The sequence below is a fragment of the Gobio gobio genome, assembly GCF_949357685.1.
Source record: "Gobio gobio genome assembly, chromosome: 11".
Classification (NCBI taxonomy): domain Eukaryota; kingdom Metazoa; phylum Chordata; class Actinopteri; order Cypriniformes; family Gobionidae; genus Gobio; species Gobio gobio.
The window spans coordinates 17772341-17791829 of record NC_137104.1 but is presented as its reverse complement, the minus strand read 5'-3'; the positions used below and the strand labels follow the sequence as shown (position 1 = coordinate 17791829).

The window sequence follows — 19489 nt, the reverse complement described above, 5'->3', positions numbered from 1 at the left end:
ATCACAACATGGCTGTTTGTTGCAACACATTATAAACAAGTTGTTTTCCCGGCTGCAGACGGATAGGGGAACATTTTTAGTTCAGTAGCTGTTGTTCTGAGGCAAGTCACCTCATTCTCACAATTCTCAACACTCTCAGATTGCTGTCCTCATTTAAACCGAAAGTTTTTGTGTCCATAAAGTATAGAGGTACACAAGCATATTGAATAGCCGGTAGGTGCGAGTAGGAGGAAACCACAATATGCCACCCAGTGAGACCATATGCTTATAGTTAATTATAAACGTGGGATTGTGTTGGCCTGGGGCTTTCAGAGGAGGGCGTACTCTTTAACATTCAACTTAATCTGGGATAAACACCAATAGAAGGTTCATGTACCTTGCTGCTGTTTTAGCTTCTATTTTCTACATTTTTCCTTGACTGCTTTTACTTTGTGTTTGATCATAGGTAGGCTTCAGCCAAACAATGTGTTAGCTATGTGTAATCTTCCATAAATTGTGTAAAAATACCTAGAAATTAGCATTCTTGGTCACTATTATACACCAGGAATTAGCTTGATTTGTCTCTGCTTGACTTTTGCCAACGAGTGCGTCATTTGTTGATTTATATTTATTGAATTCTATGTAACCCCTGATGTAGTTTGTTGTTAAAGCATGACAGATATCCTGCCCCAGATATCAGACCCAAATCTCCCGTTCTGACAATGGGTTGCTTTCATAAAACTGCCTCTGTGTTGTTTTCAAGGAACCAAACAACTGGAGGAGATGGTACTGATGTGTTAGGGCGTCTTCTCAAAGTCTCAGAAGATGATGAGGCATTTTTCCTCCGCTCTGCTCCCCTCCCATCCCATCCCCTCCTGATCATCGGGTTAATTTTAGAGCGCCCTGCAGTGAACCACCTCAAGTCATTAGCGCCAGGAAGCTAAAGACATGTTTATTTTCATGGCTTTGATGGAGTTCTGCATCTATCCGTGTTTACAAGTCCCCCTTGAAGCAACTATAAATCTTCTGGACAAAAAAAACTGTGCAAAGTAATGCTCTCCCCCAGCTTGAAAGCTTCATCAATACTTACTAATAATAGCATGAGGGGTTGAGCACCATGCAGGGTTTATTCTGCAGGTGTTATGATGTTTTAAGATCGATCTCGTTCTTGCAGACACAGCCTTCCATATAGATGATGTTCTCGAGGAGTATTTTCTTTTACTAAATTAACAATGCCCACATTGTATTATTGGACACTTAAAGGGATAGTTCACCCAAAAACGAAATGTTTATGTTTATCTGCTACCCCCAGGGCATCCAAGAAGTAGGTGTCTTTGTTTCTTCACAAATGAAGATTTTTAACTCCAACCGTTGCAGTGTGATAGTCGTATAATGCATGTCAATGGGGATATTTTAGAGTAGGAGAGCAATGAGAGTAAAAACTCATAGACATACGAATCCTTATTAAACCATGCGGCTCGTGGCGACACATTGATGTCTTTAAGGGTTAGTTCACCCAAAAATGAAATTTCTTCCATTAATGACTCACCCCAATGTTGTTCCACACCCGTAAGACCTCCGTTCATCCTCGGGGGTTAAGATATTTTAGATTTAGTCCGAGGGCTTTCAGTCCTTTGAATGTAAGTGTATGCACACTTTGCTGTCCACGTCCAGAAAGGTAATGAAAACATCATCAAAGTAGTCCATATGTGACATCAAAAATAACAAAAACTAAGACTTTATTAAGCATTGTCTTCTCTTCCGGTTTTGTTTGAATCCGCGTTCACGATGCCACAGTGACGCTGCTGACGTAAGACGCTGTGACGTGTTATCTGGTGCGACAGAGCTTCGTTTGTAGTCTGAGGGAGACGCACGCTGTAAACAAGCTGTTCTACATTGTTTGTATTGCTATATATATATATTTTTTGCGATGGTTGTTTTGGTTGTTTTGTTTACAGCGTGCGTCTCCCTCAGACTACAAACGAAGCTCTGTCGCAGATAACACGTCACAGCGTCTTACGTCAGCAGCGTCACTGTGGCGTCGTGAACGCGGATTCAAACAAAACCGGAAGAGAAGACAATGCTTAATAAAGTCTTAGTTTTTGTTATTTTTGGACCAAAACGTATTGTCGACGCTTCAAAAGAGTCTAACTAACCAAATGATGTCACATATGGACTACTTTGATGATGTTTTCATTACCTTTCTGGACGTGGACAGCAAAGTGTGCATACACTTACATTCAAAGGACTGAAAGCCCTCGGACTAGATCTAAAATATCTTAAACTGTGTTCCGAGGATGAACGGAGGTCTTACGGGTGTGGAACAACATTGGGGTGAGTCATTAATGGAAGAAATTTTTGGGTGAACTAACCCTTTAAGACACGAAATGATCGGTTTCTGCAAGAAACCGAACAGTATTTATGTTATTTTTTACCTCTTATCAGACGAATGTCATCTAGTATTCCCAGTGCCATAACTTCCGGCAAATAAGGTCGAAATAGTGGCGCAATCAAAGATATCTATACGTAGATGCCTCATTCAACCGATCCGCACACGCACTAATGAGGAGTCTATGCATCTATGATCGTTTTTGCATGTATTTTGACCTTATTCGCCGGAAGTGATGGCGCGGGGACGGCTGATGCAGAGCCATAGAAAAAAATGAAGTACATTTTTAAATATGGATATTTTTCTTACACAAACACATTGATTCGCTTCAGCAGGCCTTTATTAACACCCCAGAACCGCGTGGAGCACGTTATTTGACGGACAGATGCATTTTTTATGGACTTCAAAAACAGCAACTTTTACTGCTATTATAATGCTTGGATTAGCCAGAACATTTTTAATATAACTCAGATTTTATTCGTCTGAAAGAAGAATGTCATATACACCTCGGATGACTTGAGGGTGAGTAAATCATGGGCTAATTTTCATTTTTGGGTGAACTATCCCTTTAAGGCACACTTGAAACGTATGAATATGTCACTGCATTACATACAAAATAGCAAATCAAGTGGCTTTTGTTTTTAAGAAATACAGCACAAGTACAGTATGTGTGTGTATTAATACAATGAAGTTAAAAAGTACTTGAACACTTTGTGTTTGTAATAAGACATGCCACTTGGTACAACAAAATGAAATATGTATGTTCCAAAAACCAATGATTTTCCAAACACTCACTCCCAATCTCCACCCAAGACTCTTAAGATGTCTTATTTGTGTTTATTATTGTGTCAAAATATATTTTTATATTCCTAGTAAGATGGAATATTCAAACAACGTCAATCAAATTTTCATGATGCAAATGTCTGCAAAAGAAACACAGAACCCCTCCTCAAGTGACTATTGTTGTGTAGAATATCAAATGTTACTATAAAACGTGTTACAATGAAGCATATACTGATTTCATATGTTGCATCCCATCTGCTAAGTATTTTACTATCCTCATAACAGAGGTCATACAAGATTGCTTGGGGCTAACAAGCAAATGCATGTTGCTAATATAAGCAAAACAGCAGCTTCTTCGTTATGATTTTCCTGTCCTTGCAACTGGAGGCCTCTGTGTAAATGAGGCCTTTTAAATGTATATTACATCTGCGAAAAATAGGAATATTCCAGGACCATGAAGCTGTAGAGAGTGAAAATACATCAGCATCAATGCTTGGGTCTTTTAGACTACAGTATTAATGACAACATGGGCTCATTAGAAAAATGTGCTTCTACATACATTTATTTTGCAGTTCTTTGCACAGTACTGTGTTATGAGCTCAAAACATTTTTGCCATAGTGCATGACTTGTGAACTAATACATTTTGACATTTGCAACACATAACCAGATCCATATGTATGGCTTTTCTGACAGTAAACTTGCTCATTGGCATACTCGTGATGTGGAGCGTCCTGTGAAACAGAAAATCGCAATAAAAGAGCTTGCAGAAGCAAGCTAAAATTGAGCAAATGCATTTTTATCTGACGTTTACTTTTTTTAGCGCTATCGGATAGGCTTCTTCCTTCATCTCTGCTTGGATGAAGGAGCGCCATCTGCTGCTCAACCTTGCGAAGACAGAGCTCCTTGCAATCCCTGCAAACCCATCAGTTGACCACAACATCATTGTGCAACTGGGGTCCACAACACTAATACCATCCAGGACAGCAGATTTACTCTCCACAACACCAGGAAAATCAAACCCTTCTTGTCAGCAGAATACACAACACAGCAACTTGTCCAAGCGCTTGTGATTTCAAGACTGGACTACTGCAATGCTCTACTAGTGGGCCTTCAACCAGCACGACAAAAGCCTGTGCACACCCATAATGATTATGGCGCTTATCGCTAGAGTTTTTCGAGATGTTTTACGCCTTTGTGTTCACGCCCAAGCGATTTTCACTAGCGATGAGCCGAGTGAACATGCAAATTCAGTAGATGTCGCTCCTGGTATGGTGGTGCAGCGCCACTTTACGCTTCTGACACTCGCTTGTCACACAGAAGAAGAAGAAGAGAGACAGTATTTACGTGCTTGCCAAAACCATTCACATACTTTTTTCTAACTGGCAAGCAGCATTAGCAGCTCCTCTTCGTTGTCTACTTACTTCCTCTTCGTCTTATCAATGTGTTCTCGGCAAGACCGTTTTGTGCTTGAGCACCACCAAGTCGTGTTTTACTGTCACTTCAGCAGCTCCAGGCACGTGAACAAAAGCAGCAATCTCATTGGTTGGCCAATTTTTACACATCAAACCAAAAAATGTATGGGCACTGTTTGTTTAGTCACGAGGCGTTAAACACACGCGATAATCGTCCCGGTGTGAACAAACCCTGTGTGCGCCATTTATCGCCGACGTTTAACACGACTTGGTGGTGCTCAAGCACCAAACGGTCTTGCCGAGCACACATTGATAAGAAGAGGAAGTAAGTACACCCTTAAAAATAAATGTTCCAGGAAGAAACAAAAAGGGATTTTCACAGTGATGCCATAGAAGAACCATTTTGGGTTCCTTGAAGAACTGTTTTGTGAAAGGTTCTTTAAAGCTACACTGTGTAACTTTTTTAGTCTATTCTTAGCTAAAAACACTTAGTTCTTTCAAAAATATATGTGCTCATTAATGTATATTTACTTCTTTCAAGTAATAAAGTATTCTCGTAAGTTTATAATATGCCATTGAAAATACATAAGGTAATGGGATCTAACGGTGGTCGCCATGTTGCCCCTCCATCTTGAAAGTACATTAGCCAAAGAGGGACATACCCGTAAATTCAAGCTTCGCTTTTCTCGTTTTAACCGGTTTTAATACTCGATGGCACTGTACAAAATTCTCTGCCTCGCGCATGTGCGCGTCAACTTGTTCAGACTTGTCTGGTGCTTGCGCAGAGAGTTTTCATCTCAGCAGCGTCCAGTAACAATTATACGGAGTTTTCCTGGCTTGTTTATTCCTCAAAAGTCTGTTTTTCCTTGTGTGGTATTTCTGTGCGTTAATAACTCCGTAAGTAATAATAGTTATTGTCATTGTAGATGTGTTTCAGAGTGTGTCATTGCGTAATTCAGTTGATGTCACCTCAGAAGTATTTTTGTGTCAACATACAATAGCGTAATGCTCACCTATTTGAATAATCATTCAGTTATTTTGTTATCAACAATGTTTATTCGTTTATAGAAAATATTTGCTTGTAATGTATGTTGATGGAAATATGTATCAGGTCTGATCGGCATATTAACAATTGTTATACAGAGCGCACTGCAGTGCTAACGTTAAAGCGCCGCACACACTTTTGTAACCGGACACCGCTTGTTAGCAGCTGCAGCTCCGCTCCTTTTAATGCAGCTTCATTTAGCGCCTATATATGGTACAATAAGCTCTGGTTTACGGTTACATTATACAAATGTAACTTATAAGTATAGTTATACAGTTCTTAACTGTGTATGTATATTTACCATCCTTATTTGTTCTCTCACAGAAACCACATTTATGTACATATCCACGCAAACCTGTTTATGCCTTGCAATTGGATGACTGAATAAACATTACTATCATCAAAGTTCACTCTGGATTAGCTGCAGTTCTTTCTAGCCGAATAATTAGGCCAGTTGAGTTCCAACCATCCCACTGCGCACAGAATATCCCACAGGCACCGTGTCGAATGTGGACGAGGTCGGACTGGAAGCCATGTTAATCTTGGACTAAATCGGCCACCGTAGGAGTTGAAACGAAATCGGAATTGAGAGGAACAGAAACTAAAATTCGCTGGATGGCCATATACCTTTTCACCACTAGATGGGGGAAAATATCACACAGTGTAGCTTTAAAGAACCATTTTTTCCCTAACCATTTTATAGTCTAAAGAACCTTTCTGCACTACAAAGAACCTTTTGTGCAATGGAAAGGTTCTTTGGATATTAAAGCTTCTTCATGAAACCATACACCCCACCAAAGAACCATTTAAGAACCTTTATTTTTAAGAGTGTAGACGAAGAAGATGCAACGAGGCAAGATGAATGTAGAGCTGCTGGTCTCTTTGGTGTCTGAACACAAAGAACTTCATGACAAACGCCACAGCGACTACAAAAATCTCGATAAGAGGGAGTTGTTATGGAGAGGAATTGCAGATCAAATAGGATTCGATGAGTTTCTGCTATCAAATCAGAAGCGTCATCTACTGTCAGGGAGTGAATTTGCATGTTCACTCCGTGCATCGCCAGTGAAAATCTCTAAGGTATGAACACAAAGATGCGTTGAAAAATGTCCCGAAAAACACTGGTGATAAGCGTGCAATAACCGCGCCGGTGTGCACGAGGCTTAAGCCTCTGCAGATGATCCAGAATGCAGCAGCTCATCTAGTCTTCAATCAGCCTAAGAGAAGCCACGTCACACCCCTCCTGATCTCACACCACTGGCTCCCAGTTGTGGCCAGAATCAAGTTTAAAGTTCTAACGCTGGCTTCCAGGACTACCACTGGAACAGCTTCCCCCTACCTCAACCCACTACTACAAATGTATGCTCGCTCCTGCCTGCTCAGGTCACCGAATGAGCGATGTCTTGTTTTTCCCTCACAACAAGGCAAAAAGTCACTCTCCAAAACCTTCACTCTATCTGTTCCTCTCTGGTGGAATGAGCTACCAACCTCCACCCGAACTGCTGAGAACATCACATCTTTTAAGAAGCAGCTGAAGACGCACCTCTTCCACAAGCACTTAATGACATCACGCTCTTAAACCAATGCACACACAGTCACACACACACACACACGTTTGTTTTTGTGAAATGTGAGGACATTCCATAGGCGTAATGGTTTTTATACCGTACAAACCATATTTTCTATCCCCTTACACTGCCCCTGCCCCTAAACCTACCCATCACAGGAGACAGTTCACTTTCTGTGAAAAAAACCTTGTTCTGTGTGATTTATAAGCATTTTGAAAAGTGAGGACATGGGGAACGTCCTCATATTTCACCCTCTTTTTGTAATACCTATGTCATACCCATGTCATTATACACATTTGTGTCCTGATATTTCACAAAAACATGCCCACACACACTCACACTCACACACACACACACACACACAAATCAGCATTTCTTCTCTTCTCTAGCTGGTTTTCTAATCTAGTTGTCTAATAAATCTATCATTGTGTACTACAATGATTGTTGGCTCTTTGATGAATGCTTTGTTCTTCTCCTGTAAGTCGCTTAGGATAAAAACTTCTGCTAAATGCATACATGTAAATGGAAGGTTTAGTTTTAGGTTTGGGTTCATTTGTAACGCACTACTACATTAACCTTTTAGCGCCACTCACCAGACATTTCATTTTCGGACTGCTGTGATACGTAAAACAGCCAACATAATAAAATGCCAGATTCACGTTCATCTATTTTGGATAAATCAGAACTTTTAGTGCCACTCACTGGACATTTAACTTTGTCACCACAGGCAACTTTTCTACTTGTTAATAGAAAAATGAAGACCCTGTGGTGCTTAAGAGAAAGGACATGTGGAAGGGCCTGTGTTCATGGGTAGATCACAGATGAACAATGAAGATAGACTATAAATATATCACACTAGCATAGAGGTATAGCCTCAAAGTTAACGTACATAGACTAAAGGCCACAAAAGTGTAAATAAAATAAACACACAACACATTATGGCCTGGTTTCACAGGGCTTAGATTAAGCCAGGATTAGGCCTTAGATCAATTATTAACTTTACATTAAAGTAGCTTTTAGAAACGTGCCTGCCTTGTCTGCATCCTGAGACAAAACAATGGCACTGACATATTTTAAGATATAGCCGTGCAAGTTGATTTCAGTTAAAACAACTCAAACATGCATTTTAGTCTGGGACTAGCGTAAGCCTTGTCTGTGAAACCGGCCATATATCGTTTATATTATTATTTAATTTCAATACATTTTATTACACATCCTCTTAAAGTCACTGTGAACAGAGGCCAGATTGAGATCCAGAATGGATATAAATAACAGAGGCATGAGCAGATAAACACTGCTATTGCTTAAAGAGAAACAATAGATGCTATTATTTGCATGGCCTAATGTCACCTCAACATTTAACTAGACTAGATTTTACTTGGAAGATTATTTGTCAGTTTTCACCATCTGTAGCAGAGCATGACCCTGAGCAGAGTCTTTCTCTTTATCACATCTGATCATTCATTAGTGACAACATCTCCCGGCAACAATTCGCTTTGACCAAAACAATGTCAATTACATTGTCACGACAAATGCAGCACAAGATTATAGACTCTGGATCATTCACATAATGTATTTTTAAAAATGCAGAAGTTCGGAAAACATCCTCAAGACATGATTTTTATGAAGCAATTTCAATATCCCTGTCAGTTAAATCTAGGAGTTGGGAATGCTGTGCAATTTAATCTTGTGGTCGAAACTTCCAAGAAAGGCAAAGAAAAAGACATAGAAAGTAACCAAAAACATGTAAATATTATAGCGAATATCCTTCCACTGTGGTTAAATCAAACACATGCCGGATACAGGCATTCTGAGGGATTTGAGTTCAGTGGTATTTTTACTCTTTAACACCACAGAAGGCTGTTGTGGACAGCAATGAGTACCGTCCAAGCCTCAAAGCTTAAGCTCTTGAGTTACTCATATTCACATAAACTTTCTAACATAGACTGAGTTCCCTCTGATTTTCAATGCATTTAAATGCTTTGATGCTTTAATTATGTCCTGAAATGTATAAGTTGCATTGCTATTTTTGACCACAATTCCCTATTAAACCCAGTCATGTGAAAACAGTTGCTGTGCTCAATGGTAAACTATTTGCAATTGTATTCTCATGCTATCCACACTGAAATTTTTTTTGTAAAAAAGCTTACTGCTTGTTCAAATTGCTTAGTTAACATGAGCTAAAGCAACACAATTGCTATACATTTTTGTCCTAACTTAATTTGATTGTTTTCAATCAACTTAAATATAAGTCATATTGACGTTTACTTAATCCGTTTGTGTTGAGATTACATGAATGATTTGTGTTGCGTTGCACTAGCTGAAACTGGGCGGGGCTTATTAGTTCCCAGCATACTTTGCATATGGCTAAATCAAGAGAGAGTAAATGTTGTTATTTTATATGTAAAAGTGTTATTTTATGTATTTTCGAGGAAGTTGAGAAAGGAGGAGACTTGATTGTATTTAATAGTGTTAAATATTCAATTATGTTGGAATTTAGCGTGGATGCCAGCCGAACTTAGCCCCGCCCACAACATTTGAGGTCGGGCAGTTCGGTCTGGACTTGATCCGTTGCGGAGCAAATATGCCCGAACAGAAGCTGTTCGGACCAATGAAATTGTCAGGTCGGGCGATGATGGACAGATGATAAACAGTAACATAATCATCCACGTCACCAAAGAGTGCTTGGGTTGAATTCGTTCTAATCCTAAACAGAGAACTTCGTATATGCATTCATCTTTATTATTTCTCTCAGTGATCGTGTTGGCAAGTACTTTGTGTATCCTTAAATTCTTTTTTACAACACTGGCAAAGATCCTAAAGATTCTACTTCTTCCAGCGTGCGTGCAGACAGGGTTGCCAAGTTTTCACAACAAAACTCGCCCAATTGCTGCTCAAAACTAGCCCAAAACCAGCCCAATAGCTTCTGGGGGTGTTCTCCGGTAAAAAAAAATGGCATTTGGGGGGTAAAATGTGTGTTATTTGGCAGTGTTGCCTGCTAAAATTCGCATTCCTGGGTCTAGATATCACATAATTGGGGTCGCTTCAACCAGCGGACATGGAAAAACAGCCAATGAGAAAACCGCAGACTTGGCAACACTGTGTGCAGTTGAGTTCTGTTGACATTTGTTACTATCGTTATGCGTCGCTCCGTTACTCTGATTGGTTGTAGGTCTATCCAATTGAGGTCTTTCCTGGTTCGGTTGAAACGCCCCATAATCACAGCCCAACGGAGCAGTATCAGACTCATATTCTGACTAGAATTGAGTATGACAACGTCAGGCTAGTTGGAATTATTAGAACAATTTAAATTACAGTGGGTAACCATTGTGGAGAAGAGTGGAGCATTTGCTTAGGCTGTGATTCCTGTGAACTATAACAACTAATGTCATAACGGCTTTGCTAAAGGAGCTTTTGAAAGCTTAGCATTTAAGATGCTAATGTGTGCTATTGCTAGCTAAAACTTTGTCAACTAGCTATAGTGCAGTATTATAATTCAGTTGTGTAACATTAAAATACATGAAATTTAAGTGAATGAATGAATATATGAAATTGAATGCCTGAATCATGACAGGGAGCCATATAAAATTCACTTTGAGACTACTTAATTGGTTGTTGAAGTTACATGAACAAATTATGTTTGTTCAACTTAATTGATTCATGTGGGACCGATGTACACAATTAAATCATGTAAATCCAACACACTTTTTTTTCAGTGCATATATGCTTGTGTTATATATTCTGAAAAGCCATGGATGCATGACCTGTGCATGATACTGTGGATGAAACTTTTTCCATTATGTAAAACTTACATTGATCAAAACATGAAGAATGTCTCTATTTAACCAGTTTCTTCCAAATCTGGTTCTTTTAGGTTCTTTAACTCCTAATACACAATTATGTAGTACTGTTACTAAGCCTGTAGGGCTTTTATGATACATTCATTACTTCCTTTCTGTGAACAGTTGTGTTATACTGCAGCTGCACAGGTTCTTACCCCAGGTTTCACAACCATCATTTAACCTTTGACCCCACTGACAAAAATAGGCCGACTTGTCACATCTTGCTGAAAGTATATTTCAAACTGAAGAATGTGTGAGTGAACCATGTCAAGAGGACCCCTTGTGAAAAATAAAACACTAGCTTACTTTTACAAAAAGTACATATTATGGAATGAATGTACTTTCAAAGAATATACTCAAGTGCAAACTGAATGTAACGTTTTCAGACACTTCATTGCAATTAAATGCAATTAGTTGAAATGTATAGTGTTTTTGATCCACTTAAGTAGGACTTAAGTAGACCTATGTCTTTATGTACAAGCATTTAAGGTAAGTTAAAAAATACTTTCATGTAATTTATTGAAACCCGTATGTCATGTAATTAAATATATTTGTAAGTACACACCTGTAGTGATGAAGTTACAATTTAGTACATTTCAAATATAGTAACTATAAATGTAATATTAATAACAATACAGCAAATTGTATTATATATTATATTGATTTAGTATAGTCAACACATAAAATGACTATTAAAACAATGATTTAAAATGTACTTTAAAGTAAAACTTTTAATTTGACGCTATTAGAATGCACTTTTTAAAAGTGTGTTAAGTCGTGAAAGAGACCTCACTTTAAGAATATTTAAATCACCTTTTATTTTATTAATATTAATATATGCAAGTATACGTTTTTCTTTTAAATATATACTTTAATTGCTCATAAACTTAATGGCAGACCTCCCTTCAACAAACTGCAGTGTTTGAGATATCAATCATTTCCACAAATGAAGCATAATAAATATTTGTTAGTTTAATATTTAAGTTTATTTAAGAGTTTTTATTTATTTTATTTTTTTATGTTTAATAATGATCTTGAGCAGACCCATTGCAGGCATATATAAAAAGCAAGGTATGTATTCTGATAGTAGAAGTATGGCTATTTATTATTTAGGAGTAAGAAATACAATATGTGCCATGTATATCTAGCATCATACATCAAACTGCATTATCATTAAGTTTAATTAAATAAAACTCCATCCAGACAAAAATATTTGCCCACTAAAAATGTAATCAGGAATATGAGCAATATCCTTTCTAAAAGGAAAACTGGCAGGAAATGTGAAATACTATGTATGGAAAATGTTTGCTATCACTCACTAAATACACTGAACATGTTATCAGCATTCCATTTGTTAGATATCATCTTTGTTTCTAAAACAAAACAAACCCTGTTCAATATGACCACACAAAGACACTAACCCTGGTTTTAAGATGTTGAAATGACTGCAAACAATAGAAGTGGTGAAACACATTCAATCCAGTTTCCCCCTCTCATTTCCATTAAAGGGATAGTTCACCCAAAACCTCATTTACCTCCCTCAAGTTGTTCCAAACCTGTATGAGTTTGTTTCTTTCATTGAACACAAAAGAAGATATTTTAAAGAATGTTGGTAATCAAACAGTTGAAAGTACCCATTGATTTCCATAGTATTTTTCTACTATGGAAGTCAATGGCTACCGTCAATTGTTTGATTACCAACATTCTTTAAAATATCTTCTTTTGTGTTCAACAGAAGAAAGAAACTCATGCAGGTTTGGAACAACTTGAGGGTGAGTAAATGATGACAATATTTTCATTTTAGGGAGAACTATCCCTTTAAGCTGCTACCAACTTGATTTTGTCATGAATCAGACGCTGTGATGTGAGTTGTTCGTCTCTTGAGCCGTCTAATTTGTTAGACAGGATGGCAGGCAAAGACGCCACCTGGATTACTGCTGTGACGTGAACACGTCTGACTGAGACAACAGAAGAAGAACATCAGCATTTTAGTGGACTGACGGTTGTGTGAACCGTCACGGAAACTGAATTATATCAGAAGGGCCTTAGGTAATCATTCAGGCGTATTGACTTTATTAGTGTAATTAGGAAATAAGTACTGAGTATCTGGAGTCTGTCTAATGATATATGTGCCCTGAAATAATCATATCTTGTTAAGATTTCTGGGTACTGAGAATTGTCAGTCCAGTGACAAAATTGTATATGAAACAAAATTATTATGGCAAAATTTGATTTAATAGAAGTTACAAATCACACACGGTTGCATTATTGTGTGTGTGTTTCAGATAAACTCTACGTTATGGGGACAAAATGTCCCCACAAAGATGGCAAATATCCCAAATCCTCAAAAATACATGTTTTGGTCCCCACGAGGAAACGGCCTATAAATCAGTGACGTTTTTAGAAAATGTAAAAATGCTGAAAGTTTTCTGTGATGGGTAGGTTTAGGGGTAGGGTTAGGTGAACAGAATATACAGTTGTACAGTATAAAGGTCATTATGACTATAAAAAGTCTCCATAAAACATGAAAACTGTATGTGTGTGTGGGTTATTTTAACAAGCTCATAATGACAAAGCAGTTCTGTCTATGCGAATGCACATGGTGTGATTCTGATACAGAACAGACGCAGACGTTTTCTGAAAACAGACACTACCTGGTGTTATATAAGGACAATATAAAAAAAAACTAAAAATGTATATTCTGTCATCATTTTCTTACTGGCAATCTGTTTGCTAAACCCATATGGCTTTCTTTGTTCATTAAAACACAAGAAAATTATTATCAGAGCTGCTTTATTTAAAGCTGGCCTGATGCAATTGGTCACAACACATACTTTCACTGTATGGAAATTAGCAGCATAATTATTCTTCGAAATATCAACTTTTGTGTTCCGCAGAAAACAAAAAAGTCATACATGTTTGGAATAACATGAGGATGAGTAAATGATGACAGAACCTTAATTTTCTTGTCAACTAACCACCAGACGACTACTAGCTAAATTCAACTTTAACCTTTTAGTTAATTACCATGAGTGCAGGAAATTACCATCCAGAATGCAGTTAGAAATATGTTATGAATAATGCTGCTTGGACAAGCTAGGCTTCTGATGTTATATGCTGCAGAAATCTCCCATACTGCTTTAATGATTTACTCAACTTACCTTGTGCATTAGGATAAACGCATCATGAGTACTTTACTGGAGTCTCACACACAAGCTCTCCTCTGACACATGCAGCCACTGTGCCGCTATCACTGAAATATAATCCAGTCAATGCAACCTGCAATCTGTGGCCTTGAGAATTGCAGACCTTTACATAAGACCTCTTTCAAGTCTCGTCAAACGCCTCTTATTTGCTAAAGAATATGTGAATATTAAATACAATCCAATTAAAATCACCAAGGCAGAATTAGCAAAATAGCACAGAGCATAAGCCCTGCCCTCAGAATGTTTATTTGAGTCTAGGATTAAGGGTATTATAGCAAGCGTGAGCGTGCTTTCTCACAGCCTGACTCTGAACTCTTTACATTGACATTCACAGGTAAGCAAGCTAAGCGCTGGGTAGGCTAGAGAAAACTGCACTTCAGCACAATCACTTACTTCATTAACAGAACTAGCATGAAAGCACTAGCAAGACTGATGATGTGTCGACATCAAGTGAAAAGCTTCCATTTTGAGGACTTGCAATAGTTTGTTTGATGAAGATAAATTTGGGTCACAATCTACATTACAATGTTGCATTTCACATTTGTAAATGCTGAGTAATTCTAGTGATCTACTTATGAGGATAGTTCACCCAAAAATGAAAATTCACTCTCCTGTTGTTACAAACCTGCATGATGTTCTTTATTCTGAGGAACATACTTTTTGTCCATACAGTACAATGAAAGTCAATTCACCCTTCGCTGCAAGTTTGATTGACATGCGATCTGACTAATCACATCGCCGAATCTGCCGCTTTATCCGACAAAGCAGTCAGGAGAGTTAGTAGATTAACGTCGGTGGACTTGAACTTGGAAAAGCGGTGTGTACTGACGTCTTTCCGCGGTTGAAACAACATTTCTTTTAGTGTTCATTCATGTTTATTTCATGCTTATCAATGAACTAGAAGGAAGAGATAATCGGTTCACGAGCAGCTTTAACTGAAGCGCAGTGATCACGACACATTAAAGAGCCACAAAACGGTATTTATTGTTTAAATTTCTTTAAAAAAATGACAATTTCAAAGTTGAGACTTTGTTTCATATCAAAAGTAACTTGCTCTGTCCTGTCTGTCGGCGTGTTGTCATTGTCCTCTTTGCTCCGCGATGTATTTTTTCTACGTGAGAACGTGTGTGTGGCGTGACAGCGCCATGGCTTGTCAGACATAGCAACAGTAACTAAAGGGGGCGGGTCTTTGCGAACGGTCAATTGGATCCAGGGCTCTATCATACATCCGACGCAATGCGGCACCAGGCGCGACGCAAGTGTGTTTTGCTAGTTTCAGCCCGACGCAGTTATCATTTTTACGTCCTGCGCCACGTTGTTTATTTGCCACCATGTGCGTGCTGGTCTGAAAACGAGGTGTGTTCAGGCGCATTATTGGCGCATTGCTATTTTTTTTTTGTTATTTAAAGAGTGCATTAGTAATAATAATATATGTGCCTATAGGTGGGTCCACAACGCGTGTACACTCTGCTTATTACACACACAGGGATGCGCAGCAGCACAAAAACATTTTTAAATATGAATAATTAAAGGGTTAAAATGTAAAAGATTATTTTTGTGTACATAAATATAAAAATGGCTAAATGTCATAATGGATAGTCATTGCATGGATCAGAATTAGCCAATTGCAGTAATGACGAGCAAGCTGGCATCATTGGACGAGCAGATCTGTTTCCTCGCTAGAGAAGCGTTCAGTTTTTCCACTTGTGTGGTGTGAACACAACTGGCTTTTAAAGGGAATGGGAGATGAGACTCCGATTGGTTTATTGCACGTTACGCCCAAAACACACCCATTACTCATTAAGAGAATAGACAACCCTTTTAGACCATGCGCAGGGTGCTCCGACCATTTTCCCGTCGTTAATCTAGCAAAAGTGGATTCGGACACGCCCTAAGTGCACTTGTGCGGTGTGCTTTAGACCATGCGCTTAGATCGCTAAAATAGGGCCCTCAGTGTTGTTTTGGACTCCACTGACTTTCATTAAATGGTCAAAAATCATTGGCTATGTTTACATATCTTTTGTTTCAACCGGACTGAATTAATTCACAAGCTTCAGGTCAGAATTTATTTTTTTGACATGCGCACACTGCACAAATATTACAAATATACAGATCGAAAAGTGTCGGTCAAGAAGGCTTTGGTGTTGTCCCCTTGCTGCTAATATGTTAAATCAGTTTGTCTGTAATGGAGGAAATGGCTGCACCAGGCCACATTACATTCAGACACAATGGCTTTATATTGGGCTTGTTTCTATTCTGCCTATTCTCTCCTAGATATGATCAATAAAAACAAAACTCCAGTCAAAAAGCATGTCTTGAAAAAACAATTTTAGTTCAGAAAACAGGTTGACATTGGCAGGGATTCTTGAAACAGCGTTTGGTGGGATCATTCAAAGCTCCAAATAATAAAGGGAATTCTCTCCTCCATGAGGAACACTGCTCAGAACAAATTCAATCCTGAGGTCACTGGTGTAGGGGGGATTAATTGGAGTATGCTCAAGATTCTTATCAAAATAAACATGAATAAAATAAAATAAAAATGTTACCATTTTTTTTTACTCTCTGTATGAAATCATTTCTCTCCGCTGACACAGATTATCCTGCTGTTCTGTAACTCTCTTTGGCACTGGGCTTGATTTAAGCACTTTTAACAGAAACTTCAAAGGAGGAAGGATGTGCACGCTCCTACGCTAGTCACAGAATTCAAAGGGATTAGTCGGAGTGCTGCTCGTGGGATAATGAAAAATGAAATATCTTGGCCACCACAGCCTGTTGCAATGGAAATATTAATTACTGCATCCAGCCTCTGAAATGAGTTCTAGAGTGCAGCTTCTCACAGTGTTTTGTCTTAAACTGGTGGGAAGTTTGAACACATGTAAATTACATATAAACTAAGGAGCCCCTAAAGGGACATGGTGGTGGAAAGAAAATGTGAGATAGGAGGAAAAATAATAAGTCAATGCTTTTGCGTTCCCCCAAGAAACTTTGTGTTCGCTCGCAAAACCTTTGCGTGCCCCGAGAAACTTTGCATTATAGAGATACAGGTATAGAGAAACAGTTCATGTTCATGTCAATCTTACTGAACATAACAAGTAAAACAGGTCTAAAAGGTGCAAAGCAGGATGATTTTGGGGCCATTCACACAGATGCAAAAATGTGCCATGGAGGGCTGTGGAATGTTTAAAAGTTTTAAAAGTTGACCTTTTAACTTGAGAGTCACATTTTTTAGAACGCTGTGTCATGCACGAGATACTGCAGAAGAGACAGAGAAGCAACTGTCAAGTAAATATTAAAATTTAAAATAAATCCTGTTTTAAAGCAGCACTAGGTAACTTTTCAACCTTTATAATATATTTTCAAACCTCTTGTGATGATACATCGACTTACAATAGGTTGAATGACACGTCTGCCATAGCCTGACAGGGTCTGTATCGATTTTAATCGTACTTTTAAACTTCGGGTTTCGGGTAGTAACCCGAGAAAAAAAAGAACTACAAAATTCGACTGCTTTACGGCATATACGTCACTTCCACCACCACCCCCACTTCCTTAAATTCTGACGTGCGAGCCAAACTATCATTTGTTTGCCGAAGGTTATATTCATTGCTGAAGCAGCACAGAAAAATAAGAAAGCAAAGGTTTTGTCGGAGGAAAGCAAAAAGAGGAAACGAGAAAGTGATCGGATTAAAGGCAGGACGAGGATCAACATTGGGCCAGCGTTTGCTCGTTGGCGTGAGCTGAAGGAGGAGGGGCTACATTCTTGCAAGTAAATACATAAAACGTACAAAATCATATTTTAGGATACCTAACATGTCTGTGATATTGGTTTATTTGTCTTTCCTCAAGCTATAATGCAAATCGATTTTTCAAATTTGCAGATTAATCTATGGTAGCTTGATATTATAATATTGACGATATATGGTTATTACCTACCACTCAAATATTGAATTGAAGTATCATAGATTCTGTTAAACGGTAACCAATAGACTAGGCTACTATAATGACGCTGACTTGTAAACGTGAGCATCGTGATCATTTGGCGTTTGAAAAAAATAAAACCCATGAAATTATATTCATATGACATGCTGAAACATATGCCACTGTACCTGGGATGAAGACATTTCACACACGACGCAAGCAGAACACCTTCACGTGAACTCCATAGACATGTGAACTCCTCCTGCAGTGTTCAGGGCTATCATAGTTGTCATGTCAACAAATGCACGTGCGATGCATCCACTGACGTAGAATGACAGTTTACGACAGTAGTAGAGGACAATACTGTTTCTCAACTGTAGGGGGACCCCGAGAGCAAAAACTACCTAGTGCTGCTTTAATATATAATGGAAAAGCTGCATTTTTTCAGCATCATTACTCCAGTCTTCAGTGTCACATGATCCTTCAGAAATCATTCTACACTCTTTCCAAGGTTCCAAAAGGTTTTTTTTTTTAAGCGATGCCATAGAAGAACCATTTTTGGTTCCCCAAAGTACCAGTTCTTAAAAGAACCATGTTTTTCTTAGTGTTCAGAATATTTTAATAATGGTAATCTAAAGAACCTGTATCCACAATAAAATAACCTTATGTGGGATGAAAAGGTTCCATGAATGTTAAAGGGTCTTCACGGAAACATTGATGCCAATAAAGAACCTTTATTTTTAAAAGTGTGTGTTGATTTGCTGCTCAAGAAACATTTCTGGTTATGATCAATGAGTACGTTTACATGGACAACAATACTCTGATATTCACCTGATTGAGTCTATACTCTGATTAAGAAACTACCATGTAAACAGCGATTTCGAATTACCTTAGCGTGTTTTTAGCGAACCGTACCATAAGATGAGATCGAACCGTACCCAGACCACCTCCCGAGATAGTCTCGGTTTGGTTTGCTTTAAAGAGGTCTGAGATAATTTGGAGTGTTCACATATGGGCCAAAAATCACGCGAACCGCGCTCTGAATCCCCGGAAAAGGACCAAGTGTGAAAACACCCTAAAGCCGGATAAAATCATACTCGAAGTAAACACAAATCCAATTAAGACATGTGGAGTATTCCTATTTTTAGTCGCATTATCAAAGTGCATTATAGACATGTACACACCTTAATCACACTATTAACATCGTGTATGGTACCATAACGAAGACAACTGTATGTTGATACGTGAGATTCTGGAGGGACCGTCGGACTGCGTGGCATGGGGACGTAATGATGTGTGCCAATATTCGTATAACTTAAAATGGAAACATGAACGGAATATTCTTA

At 38.4% G+C, this 19489-nt stretch overlaps 1 protein-coding gene across 1 annotated transcript in view; it reads right to left on the bottom strand.

Annotated features, from left to right (window-relative positions):
* The window catches only part of nhsl3 (NHS like 3), a 64517-nt gene that overhangs the window by 11858 nt on the left and 33170 nt on the right, over positions 1 to 19489 (bottom strand). The window lies entirely within an intron of this gene.